This window comes from Squalius cephalus (assembly GCF_949319135.1).
Source record: "Squalius cephalus genome assembly, chromosome: 8".
Classification (NCBI taxonomy): Eukaryota; Metazoa; Chordata; class Actinopteri; order Cypriniformes; family Leuciscidae; genus Squalius; species Squalius cephalus.
The window spans coordinates 25179574-25192545 of NC_137129.1; positions in this window are offsets into that span (position 1 = coordinate 25179574).

Consider the following 12972-nt stretch of genomic DNA (forward strand, 5'->3'; position numbering starts at 1 on the left):
CACTTGCCATAACGGAAACACTGACAACTTTATTGTGTGTTTAATCAAACTTTATTTGTGTGTAATTATGCATATAAATGTAACGTTATGTTTCCCCAATCTTTACCTGTCATAATTGATATCTCTGTAACCCTCTCCATCTCACGGAGACGAATCTTGACTGCAAAGTACACTAATATGCATTTGTTGCAGGAAATATCATATTTCTAAGTATGAAACCTTTCCCTCATAAGACATATGGTAAAAGGGGGCGTGTTTTTCTTCACACAAAGAAGACTTCTTCCCGCTACAGATCAGAAGTTTTGATTCGCTGTTGTTACAAACAGGGCGTAAAACAGATGTCTGTTAAAAGGACGAGACCCCCACTCTTCGTTCTCTTGTCTCTTCTTCCCGGATCTCTTCTCTTCTCCGGTCGCTCTCATCCCTGACCTCTCACCCTTCCTCCTCTCCCCGGCGCAGCGCTTCTCCAAGGATCATCTGAAGAAGGCCTTAGTCTTCTCTATCGAGCGAGCACATGTCCGAGTCGTAGCTGCGTCCCTTGCAACAAAGACTTTAAACCTCTCCCATCCCGGGAGATGAATCTGATTTTCCGGTAACATTACATTCAGTGAGCCTTTTCGAACTTCGCGGCACTGGAAGACCCAGCAGAAACAGGACACGTCCGCGCTGTCCGCTTCCCGCTTCCTGCTTCAGCCTGACCAGAAAGAGCACAGAATTCTGCAAGTAACTTATATTGAGCTGATAAAAGTTGTTTCCAGGGGTCTCGTGAACCAAGGTTTCTGTATGTAATAATTACTAGCTTTTCCCTCCTCTCTATTTCTTTCTTTCGTTCAGTTCATTCTGATCATGCTATGTTTTATGTTTTGTTTCGGTTAAGTGTTTGTTTGTTTATTGTTTGCATTTTTACGTACGTTATATTTGTAGCTCATATAATCTCTAGTTTTACATTTATTAAAATCCATGGAATACTTTTCACTGTCTCTGTATAAAGCCTACCTTATAAGTCAATGAATCTAAAAGATCTAAGCTACAAGCTCGATACTAGACTACATTCAGTAGTTTTAATTAATAAACTCAGAAGTTAATGTTCGTGGCCAGAACATAAACTTTAGTGGAGTTTGTGAATACCCCCTTCTTAACTGTACTGATCTTACATCTACTCGCTGGACGAATTAAAGGTTGGTCAGACCAGTTACAGAACAAGGTAATCTCGATAATTGATAAAATAAATGTACATGCGACTTATGAATTATGACCATGAGTCATAAATATTAATATTCCCAGAATTCCCCATATTCTTGAGCTAATTCACATTTACCCAGAGTCGTATTCGCTACAATTGTGCGGGAATAAATTCTCAGAGTTTTGCGGGTGCGGGCGGGAGTGGACATACATATTGCGGGAGCGGGCGGGAGTGTAACACATACGTTGCGGGAGCGGGCGGTAATGGTCAGAAATTCGGCGGGCGCGGGCAGAGCGGGGTGAAGAAAACAGTCCCGCGCAGGGCTCTAAACTGTACCTCCAGTTATACATCCATGTCGAAAGGTACCGTTTGCACTTCAAAGACAATTAAAAGAAGAGCTGGATAGAATGGAGAGTTTAGGAGTTATACAAAAAATTTATCAGCCCACAGAATGGGTTAGTTCATTGGTGATTGTGGACAAGAAGAATGGAAAACTTCGAGTTTGTCTTGATCCTAGAGATTTGAACAGAGCAATTAAGAGAGAACATTTCAAGCTTCCTACACGTGAATAGATTATGTCCCAATTTGCAAATGCCAAATATTTTAGCAAATTAGATGCGTCATCAGGATTTTGGCAGTTAAAATTGGATGTTGCCAGCTCAAAACTTTGCACGTTTAATACACCATATGGAAGATATTGTTTCTTAAGGCTTCCTTTTGGAATTGCTTCGGCTCCTGAGGTGTATCATAAAACAGTGCATATGATTTATGAACACATGGAAGGTGTTGATACATCGATGGATGACATAATTGTCTGGGGAGCTTCGAAAGAAGAACATGATGCAATGTTAAGAGGGGTTCTGGAAGCAACCAGGCGTGCAAATCTTAAGTTGAACAGAGAAAAGTGCCAATTGGGGGTGACTGAGTTAACGTTCTTGGGTGACATCGTTAGTAGTGCTGGAGTGCGACCAGATCCCATGAAGATTTCTGCTATTGAACATATGCCAAGACCGAAATGTGTAAAAGATGTTCAGAGATTCATGGGTATGGTATAACTATATGAGTAAATTCATACCTAATCTGTCACCTAAGATAGCTCCATTAAGATGGCTGACTGAGAAAAATAATGAATGGAATTGGAACCATGAACAGGAGTCTGCATGGCAACAGTTGAAAGTGATCCTAACTAAAGAGCCAATCTTGAAATTTTATGACCCCAAACGTTCTATTAAGATTTCAGATGATGCTTCACAGACAGGATTAGGAGCAGTATTGCTTCAGGATTATGATGGAACCTGGCAACCAGTTGCATATGCCTCACGTTCAATGACTGATGCGGAGTGTAGATACGCTCAAATTGAAAAAGAGTTACTCAGTATTACTTTTGCTTGTGAGAGATTTCATCAATTTGTGGCAGGACAGTCTGTGGATGTTGAAACCGACCATAAACCATTGATTGCATTGTTCCAAAAAATCTCTTAATGATTGTCCATTGAGAATTCAAAGAATGATGATCAGATTGCAACGTTATGCATTAACAGTGTTTTATACACCAGGTAAATTAATGTTTGTGGCAGACACCTTGTCCAGAGCTGTAGACCCAACTACACCCTCGAGTGGAAAGTTGATTGAAGACATTCAAGCATATGTGAACATGATCGTAGAAGCTTTACCTGTTGCTGATTCCAAAATGAAATTGATCAACAAAGAGACAGAACAAGATCAAACATTCACTCAGGTGAAACATTATGTCATGAATGGCTGGCCAGAAGTGAAGCAAAATTGTGTTGTAGAAGTTCATGAATTTTGGAACTGCAAGTCTGAAGTGTCTGTTTGTGATGGAATTCTGTATAAAGGAAATAAAGTAGTGATTCTGAAAAATTTGAGACATGAGATGTTGAACAAAATCCATGAAGGCCATTTGGGAATTGAGAAGTGTAAAAAAAGAGCTTGTGAAGTCATGTATTGGCCTGGAATAAATCAGGACATCACAATTGCAGTGTCCAAATGTCAGACATGTGCCAGATATCAATTCAGTATTCCAAGAGAGCCACTAAAGTCGCATCCGGTACCTGAAAGACCGTACCAAAAAGTAGGAGCAGACCTGTTCACATGTCATGGGAAAAATTACCTCTTGGTTACGGATTATTATTATTATTCATTTTATCCAGAAGTGTGTGCGTTGAACACAACTACGGCAGAAAATGTGATCCCTTGTGAAAAAGAAGTGTGCTTAATTGTATTGAAAGTGTACTTTTTGTGTGCTTAAAATAATCAAAGTATACTTTTTGAAAAGTGCACTTGCAGATAATATAATAAAATTAAAATTAAAGACCACTTAAGTGTACTTAAAGGGAATACACTTTAATGACAATATTTATTAACACACTTAAGTGCACTTTTTACAAATGCACTTTGTAATAATATCTAATTAAGTTTAACTTAAAGTAAGTACACTTTCATCACAATATTTAAAAACACACTTAAGTGCATTTAAAAAAATGCACTTTGTAATAATGTCTAATTAAGCTTAACTTAAAGAAAGTACACTTTCATCACAATATTTATAAACACACTTAAGTACAATTTTTACAAATGCACTTTGTAATAATATCTAATTAAGTCTAATTTAAAGTAAGTACACTTTCATCACAATATTTCTTAACACACTTAAATACACTTTTTAAAAATGCACTTTGTAATAATGTCTAATTAAGTTTTACTTAAAGAAAGTACACTTTTATCATAATATTTATAAACACACTTAAGTGCACTTTTTACGAATGCACTTTGTAATAATATCTAATTAAGTTTAACTTAAAGTAAGTACTCTTTCATCACAATATTTATAAACACACTTAAGTGCATTTTTAAAAATGCACTTTGTAATAATGTCTAATTAAGCTTAACTTAAAGAAAGTACACTTTCATCACAATATTTATAAACACACTTAAGTGCACTTTTTACAAATGCACTTTGTAATAATATCTAATTAAGTTTAATTTAAAGTAAGTACACTTTCATCACAATATTTATTAACACACTTAAGTACACTTTTTAAAAATGCACTTGGTAATAATGTCTAATTAAGCTTAACTTAAAGAAAGAACACTTTCATGACAATATTTATAAACACACTTAAGTGCATGTTTTAAAAAATGCACTTTGCAATGTCTACTAAGTTTTACTTAAACATACATTTTAAATAATTATGATTTATAGTGTTTTAAATTTATTAAAGTTAAAGTTATAAGTTATTAAAGGGAATTTATTTTGATGTATTGACTAATATATAAAATAACAGTTTTAATGGAAAACATGGAAAATAATTGATTTTAATTCCAACTCAAGTGTGTTGTCCAAAATTAATTTGTTAATGTATTTTAAATGTGTTTTGTCTATAATATATACTGTGTGCATTATGCAGTTGAAATGTATTTTTCCAATACATCTGCTTATACAGTATAATCCAGTACAACTTATTGTTGACATTTTTATCACCAGCCCTTGCTCTATGAACTCAACTAGTGTCAGCTTTCTACATAATATTTGAAAATAAAAATGTAATATATGAGAGGAGTCTAATAGTAATGTGTTGTAGCTACTTTACATCTGTGAACATAATACTTTCAATATCATTATGTTGTTCTAAGTCAATTAAACACACATTTAAAATTGTATTAATTGCGAGCAAAAGTTAAACAAATGTAAACAAAATGAATTTGCATTTAAATTCAGTTAAAATACATTTAATTTTAATCACACTAGACTACATTGAAAAAAAAGATTGACTTTTAGTTAGGTTAATGAGTAAAGTTTTGTAAACTTACAGAGTTTAACAACACAATGAGTTAGAACAACTTCAACTTAAACAGAAAAGCTGAAATAACATTTAACCATGCATGATATATGAATATTTTGTTTAATGCGCATGCGCGAGAAATACTACGTCATTATGATGCTCTACTTCACTAGAGTTTGAAAAATGCGCTATGTTTTGTGATCCGTTTGCGATGCGTGATGATACTGAAGCTAGCCAAACAAGAGAACAAAAGGAGCACCACGTTTGGATGTTTGTTTGCAGATGAGACGTTATGCTGCAAATAATCAGTCAAGTAAGTATATATTGATGCTTTCTTTAGTTAATTATTTTTTCACCGTAACATGTCAGTTGCTGAGTGCATTTTAATCGCATATATTATAAACTCAATAGACTCGGGAGGTGAATTAATCATGTTTTCAATAATTTATATATGATTGCATTCTAATAATGTCTTACATTGTAATGTGAGGAAGGCGTGTGTGGTCGTGTTCGAGGAATTTGGTTGCTAAACCGACTTTTTAAATTATTTTAAACAAGCTACTAAACATTTGCTGAATGCTGATCCAATATTGTAACACTCGAAGACGTTTATATACATTTAATACAAATAATCAATCTTATAACCACCATAAATATTTAATATATTACCCACCTCTATAAAAAATGCTTGTAATGTGTTCAATTTCATTTTGTATTTAAAGAGTTGTTCAATTACTATTTGTTTTGGAATATGTAATATTTTTGTGTTTATCTGGATTTAAACATTCATTTTGCAGGATCAGTTCATATTTGTTATTGGAGATACAGTGCAAGCGGTGTGGAATCACAGACCTGTATTGATGAGGTGATGTTACAAGATTTATCATGACAGCACATCCTGATCAAGCTAAAACACTACTTTCAAGTCTCTAACTATCCCTATAGCTTTTAAATGCTTTGAATCTTTTGCATGTGCAAGTAATAAATTCCCACCTGTGCATTTACACCTGCCCTATAATCATCATATATTTTATAGGTAACAAACCAAAGGAAGAAGGCTTGCAGCATTGCTGTGTCAACCGTGGTAAATACAGCAACAGGAACATCCTTCATGAAGATAGCTATGTGGGGCAAGCTTAAAATGTAAGAATACCTTTCTTAATTTGCATTGGTCTTGGGTTTGCATGGGTCATATATCTATATTTGTGTAATTGATAAAGTTATGCTTAATTCCCTGTAAAGTAGCAATAAAAAGGTTCTCTATTTTTAATCACTTTAAGCCCAGTGTCAGTAAAGATGGCGTAGTCAGTGGAATCCTGCAGTTTGTGGGAAATAGAAGGAACCTTGCCCAGCTTTCTACTACGATGTGGCCCTGGTGACTGAGGTAATCAATCACATCACACATTCATCAACAGTTAACAGTCAAAAGTTTACATACACCTTGCAGAATAAACTGCTTCATCAGGGTAGTACTAAATAAAGATAAAACGCACATTTTTGTGATCCCTATTATTGATAAAATTGTTAACATTTTGCAGATACTGCAAGGTGTATATCAACTTTGAAGCGCAACTGTATATCTATCTCTTTCATTCAATTGAGCCAAATATAATAATGGACTGGATCTGTATTATAAACAAATTTTCTGTTTTTTTTTTTTTTCCTCAAGGCATTTTTTCTAACTTTCCTGCATCTTTGAAACATTTCCATTCACATATACTCTGGAGAGCATCTGGGACATTGACATAAACAGTACTTTCCAACAACTTAAAAAATTGGGTGACAAATCATTTTGGTTTTTGTGCTTTTGGAGTTCTTCAATGTTTTTTTATTTTTTTTAGTGTTTTTTTTTTTTTAGACAAACTTAGATTCACTGTAATGCTGGAGTAAGCATTTGGTCCTGTTTAATGTTGGTGCTGGTAAAGGTTTAAAGGGATACTCCACTTTAAAATGAAAATTCTGTCATCATATACTCACCCTCATGTTGTTTCAAACCTGTATGAATTTCTTTTTTCTGCTGAACATCCCTTTAAGAGCTAAATAACAAGGTTCGGTAACTTTTAATTAGGTCTCATTTGTTAATATTAGTTTATTTTTTAGCCAACATGATCTAACCAAGACTAATATTATCTTACTTAGACTAATAAATGCTTAAAGTATTATTCATTCTTAGTTCATGTTAACTGAAGTAGGTAACTAATATATTTTTGTAAAGCATTACCCAAAGGTCTCTTTCCAAAACTGTTTGTGTTTATAGTGTTTCTTGGGGTTTTATTGTGCATCAACAGAAAGGTTTTTATGTACTTCTTTTAGAGATTATTTTGTCAGTAAATTTAGAGGGTTTTACATTTAGTTTTGTTGATTGTAACATTGCATTTAATTCACACTTAAGTGTATTGTTAACTGACATTAAAGTATATTTTAAATCACATTAATTGCGTGTCATTATATTGTGTAGTGCACTTTAACTATATTTTGAAGATATTAGAAGCAATTATGAAAGTAGATATAAAGTTGTATTAAAGTACCAATTAAGTTGTTCCAAAAAATCACTCTTAATGGCAACTTATTGCATTTTATTTCAACTTAATATGTGATATATTTGAAATTAATTGCACTTAATGTCCATTCAGTGTGTTGAAAACATTGCATTTAATTCACACTTAAGTGTATTGTTAACTGACATTAAAGTATATTTTAAATCACATTAATTGCGTGTCATTATATTGTGTAGTGCACTTTAAGTATATTTTAAAAACACTAGAAGCAATTATGAAAGTAGATATAAAGTTGTAATAAAGTACAAATTAAGTTGTTCCAAAAAATCACTCTTAATGGCAACTTATTACATTTTATTTCAACTTAATATGTGATATATTTGAAATTAATTGCACTTAATGTGCATTCAGTGTGTCGAAAACATTGCATTTAATTCACACTTAAGTGTATTGTTAACTGACATTAAAGTATATTTTAAATCACATTAATTGCGTGTCATTACATTTTGTAGTGCACTTTAAGTATATTTTAAATACACTAGAAGCAATTATGAAAGTATATATAAAGTTGTAATAAAGTACCAATTAAGTTGTTCCAAAAAATCACTCTTAATGGCAACTTATTACATTTTATTTAAACTTAATTTATGATATATTTGAAATTAATTACACTTAATGTGCATTAAGTGCGCCGAAAAGATGGCATTTAATTCACACTTAAGTGTATATATTTAAAGTATATTATTTATGTAATAAGTACACTTTATAAAAGTACACTTAAGTGCACTTTTTTTTCACAAGGGATTTCATGCCTGAAATCAATCTTTGCTCGACACGGAGTACCAACTGAAGTGTTTACAGATAATGGCCCTCAATTTGTTAATGCTAGTTTCCAGAGTTTTTCAAAAGACTGGGACTTCAGACATACAACATCGAGTCCATATTTTCCCCAGTCTAATGGACTTGTGGAGAAATCAGTTGGAGTTGTCAAAAGGTTGATGCAAAAGGCAAGAGATGGTGGAAGTAGTTTCTACATGGGACTGCTTGCTTATTGTAGTACTCCTCTTGAATGTGGAAATTCCCTGGCATATCTTTTGATGGGACGACGTCTTCGTTCTAATTTACCTATGTCTGAGGATCTTCTCGTGACAGAAGGCAGTGAGAAAGTCAAAGAACTCAAAGAACAACTAAAGGCTAAGCAAAAGATCTATTATGATCAAGGAACTCATCATTTGCCTGAACTTCGTGCTGGTGAGGAGGTCAGATTTAAAGATAAAACTAATACCTGGAATCAGAAAGGCATTGTACTTGAACAAGTTGTAAGAACAATGGGTTGTACATTAATATTAATATTAGCTCAAATGATCTATAGGGAATTTTAATAATTAATCATGAATATGATTAATATTTTGTATGTTACAGTTACATTAATTTATCGCAGCTGAACTAGATTGATATATGAACGATTACCATAACGGGTTATGGTTCGTCATTAATACATCAATTGTTCTTATTTCAGCTCGAAGTTATGGGATAACTTTAATGGAATTAATTTAGTTATCAAACAATCTGTTTGTCCAGCAAACATACGTAAGATTAACTTAACTCTCAAGGAAAATTATCCTTCTTACAAACACGAGAAAGAGTATCTTTTCCAGGCCTTGAAAAGACACTCTCGGTGTTTGTAGACTAAAATTAGGTTACTTAAATCGTAGCCTACCAAGATAAAGCATATAGCTAAGATCGAACATTTCAGGGACTAAGTAACATGGGCAATTAAATCAGAGTCAGTCAAGGGCATATGGAATTTAATAATTGGACTAATACTACATCGAACTAAGGAATACAAGTTCTACAATTTACACAAGTAAATATGTATGTACAGGACACGTAAACAAAATACAAGACTAAACGGATAACAGATGAGAGAGGGAGAGGAAGGGAGAAAGTGAAACTAAAGTTTCAGGACGAGAGAGATCACCGAGATGATCTCAGCATGGCAAAAATCACAGACAGTAACCCGTAAGAGACAACAAAGAAATCACATTGTAAGTTCAATTCAATAATCGATACTTGCATGGCACATGGTTCTCTTTGTATTTGCTGAAGAAGAGCTCCTTTAAGAGCGGGGCGTGTTTCCTCGTGTCTTCGGGGCGAGCAGACTCGCGCGCAGTTTAAAGGTTCACTGAAACGTGAAGTGGCCAGAAACATGATTCAGAGTTCAGTTCCCTTTGTGGAGGGAGTAACGAATATGAAAATAAAACTTAGTAAAGAAAATAAAACGGAGATGAGGACTAGGTCCCATGGAGCCAGGAATTTCCTCAGACGCAGTGCTCGTGCACGTCCTCAATGAAGAGGAGCGCGCGCCGCGGGATTTTCAACAGAGTCTTTTCCTTTGAGTTGAAGTTGTCGGCTGAAGTTCGAAGACGAAACAAAACTAAAAGACTTAAAGAAAATAAAATATAAAGCCCCCTAAACGGGAGCCATTGATGGTCTCCCTGATGAGGAGGGTTCGAACAAGCAGGAACAAACAAGACGAAAGAAAATACCGAACTCAACTGAACGGAACGCGGAGTGTTCCGCTTTTCTAGGGTAGCGAAAAATTCCTCCTCCCTGGCGCTTGGGCCAATTGGAACGCGAAATTCCAGGCGGGAGAAATTTCCTTTGTCTCACTTAGGAGTTCGATTTGCATGTTTTATGACAGTCTTAGGATCATGCCATTTCTACTTTAAACAATTATAACTGCAGTAAAATGCATTTTATCATAATTTGGTACCCATATCTTTCCTACGGGTATATGGAGGTTCAATTCAAGACCACATTTGGTATGTTTAAACGCTACGGCATAGAAATGACTTCTTATTCTGTAAAATAAGCATTAAGAGTTCTACTAACAATCTAGGAATAAGATTAACCCAAAATGTGATGTACATTTACAAATAGAAATGAAAATTGGACTTTTAAAAAGATCCACATGGCATATCTATGATTGCAACAGGGTGCACATCTGAAACATTATTCCTTTAAGGTTTACAAGAATACAAAAACCCATCACAGAGAAGAACAATCGTGGAAAAGAGAAATTACATTCAGGTTTACATATTTCTTCAATGGTTATACATATAGAAAATGTAGGATTTAAGTAGGGTTAAAGATTAACACTAACTCTGCTCCACTCCTAAAATGTCTGTTGCTGGACATTCCAGTAGGCAATAAAACACAGTTCAACACATGGGGGAAGGGATTGCCAGAGAATGTTAGTGAACCTTCTCTAACTAAAACACTATTGATTAAAGAATACATTTCAAAACCACACCTCTAGAAAATCATAATTATATGATCAAACAAATTACTAAAACATGCATACAGGAAGGTCAAACCCAAATCTGAGTTACATACATTAAAACTATATTTCTATAGGAGGATGTTTGTGTGTGTGTGTGTGTCTGTGTGTAGAAAGTTTCAAGTTTCGTTATCTCTCGGTGGTCCAGAGAGGGGAAAGGGGGGGTTCGGAATGTCTCTGAGGTGAAATTAGTATCGTAAAAGTCAATTGGTCACCGACTAGCTGGAGCCAAAGCCTGATTTGCACTCACGAGTTCAAAGTGCACCAGCTTTTGTATTCAGGAAGAAATGTTTTTAGCAACACAGAGTATTTGAATTTGTTAATTCAAACCAACGACGAATGATTCGATAGCCAATGTTGTTACATATTCCCCCTTTTCGTCTGATGAAGTCCCTGCATGGACATCATCGGACGACAATCATCACAATGGTCACATGGTAGGTGAATCATGACAGTCGTGTAGCAGGTGGATCATGACGGTAGGAAGGCAGGTGGTTCTTGGAGCTGAGGATTCAGCTCGATGAGGTTCGGCGTGGTCTCTGACTTGGCACCCCCTTTCCGGGGATTCCGTCTGAAACCTTTGGACACAGCTTTCGTGCGCTTGGCTGCATCGCATCTCGTTGAGTCTTCTGTACAGGATGGAGACCAACCTAGTGTTAGGGTGTGGCTGATTACCTGCAAAGGTGCACAGCCCAATGTCGGCGGCGTTCCAGCCTCGGACCGCAGATGAAGTGTTCAGAACGGGCCGTCGAGCCGGTGCTCGGAGGGCTTTGTTGGCAGGAGCAATGTCCATGAGTTGGGACCCCCTTTTCTCACTACGGAGTTCCAGTCCTGGATTCAAGGTGACGTTGAAGTTTTTGGAGGATGGTAGTTTCAGTGCTGTCTGGTACTCTTTGCTGGGAAGCTGGTACCATGTCAGGCCATCAAGGTGTAGGATGACACCTTTCAGTACTTGAAGTCCCATTTTCTGGTTGAGCATGTTGACACGGCTGGTTGTGTCATGCTGGTCGTGAGTGACAGTGGCGGTGTGCACAGGTGCGTTAGCACGCCACCTTTCACCTGCTATCTCTGCTTGTGTGTGGGACTTTGCTGACCAGGGGGTGCGACCCGCAGATTTCTTCAGCGTTGTCTCTGAGTAAGGGTTTGCTAAGGCAGAGATAACAAATGTCTTTGGTCATAGTACACAGGTGTAGGTTTGGAGCTGAGTACCGTGGTGTGTCGCCATCGTGGTAGGCCACCACGTCTGGAGGGCTTATCTTGATGTGGGTGTTGTTTTCCCAAAACCTGACCTTGCAAATGTCTGTAAGTCTGTAGACTTGGCTTGACTCGATGATAGGCGGATTTAGGAGAAGGCCCACTTCTCTCTGCTCGGGATCGACGCAGAGTGAGATGGTGCTACCCAGAGAGTAGGCCAGGTGTTTTTGTAGAAAGTCAGCTGGCGTGTTGATGGCGGAAACCAGCACAGTTAGCATCAGGCTTAGTATCAGGTATGGTGGGATTACACCTGTGGCTATGCTGTCATTGGAGGAGCTAACCTCCCACAGCATGTCTGTCGTTGGCACTGTAACCAGCTGAGTCTGGACAAAGTCACTCTGTAAGACAGTAAACTGCGGCTTCATGGAGTTTGCGGTCTGGTTCGCTGCATTTACACTGGACACACCAATGTTAAACAGAGTTCTGGCAGCAGCTCCGGTTCTGAGCAATGCTCCCAGGAACTGGCTGGAGTGGTGGTTGGTGCTTAGGAGTCCCGATTGTGCAACAGTCACTTTCTCAAGTTGGTTGAACATGTGTTCGACCTTGGCCTCGGCGTGAGAGAGGGAGTCCTCTGTCCGTCGGACACTTGTCCAGATGTATTGGGCTACGGAGCTGGGGTGGTGTGCTCTGTAGACCGGGCGGGGCTGGATGAGTCGAACATGCACTTGCTGGGGGTAGGTCCTGCCGTCAGTGATCTGGGGTCTCGGTCGTTCTCTCGGTGGCAGCTGTCCTCTGGTTGGCAAACAGTACAGCATGGCGAACCACAGCAGCAACCTGGCACAGACAACAGGGAGAGAGAGAGAGAAAGGGGAGGAAGAAGCCAGCAAGGGTTGTCTTTGATTGGACAGGGCGGTCTTTTTACTTTGTGGGCGGCGACTGGGTTTAGTTCGC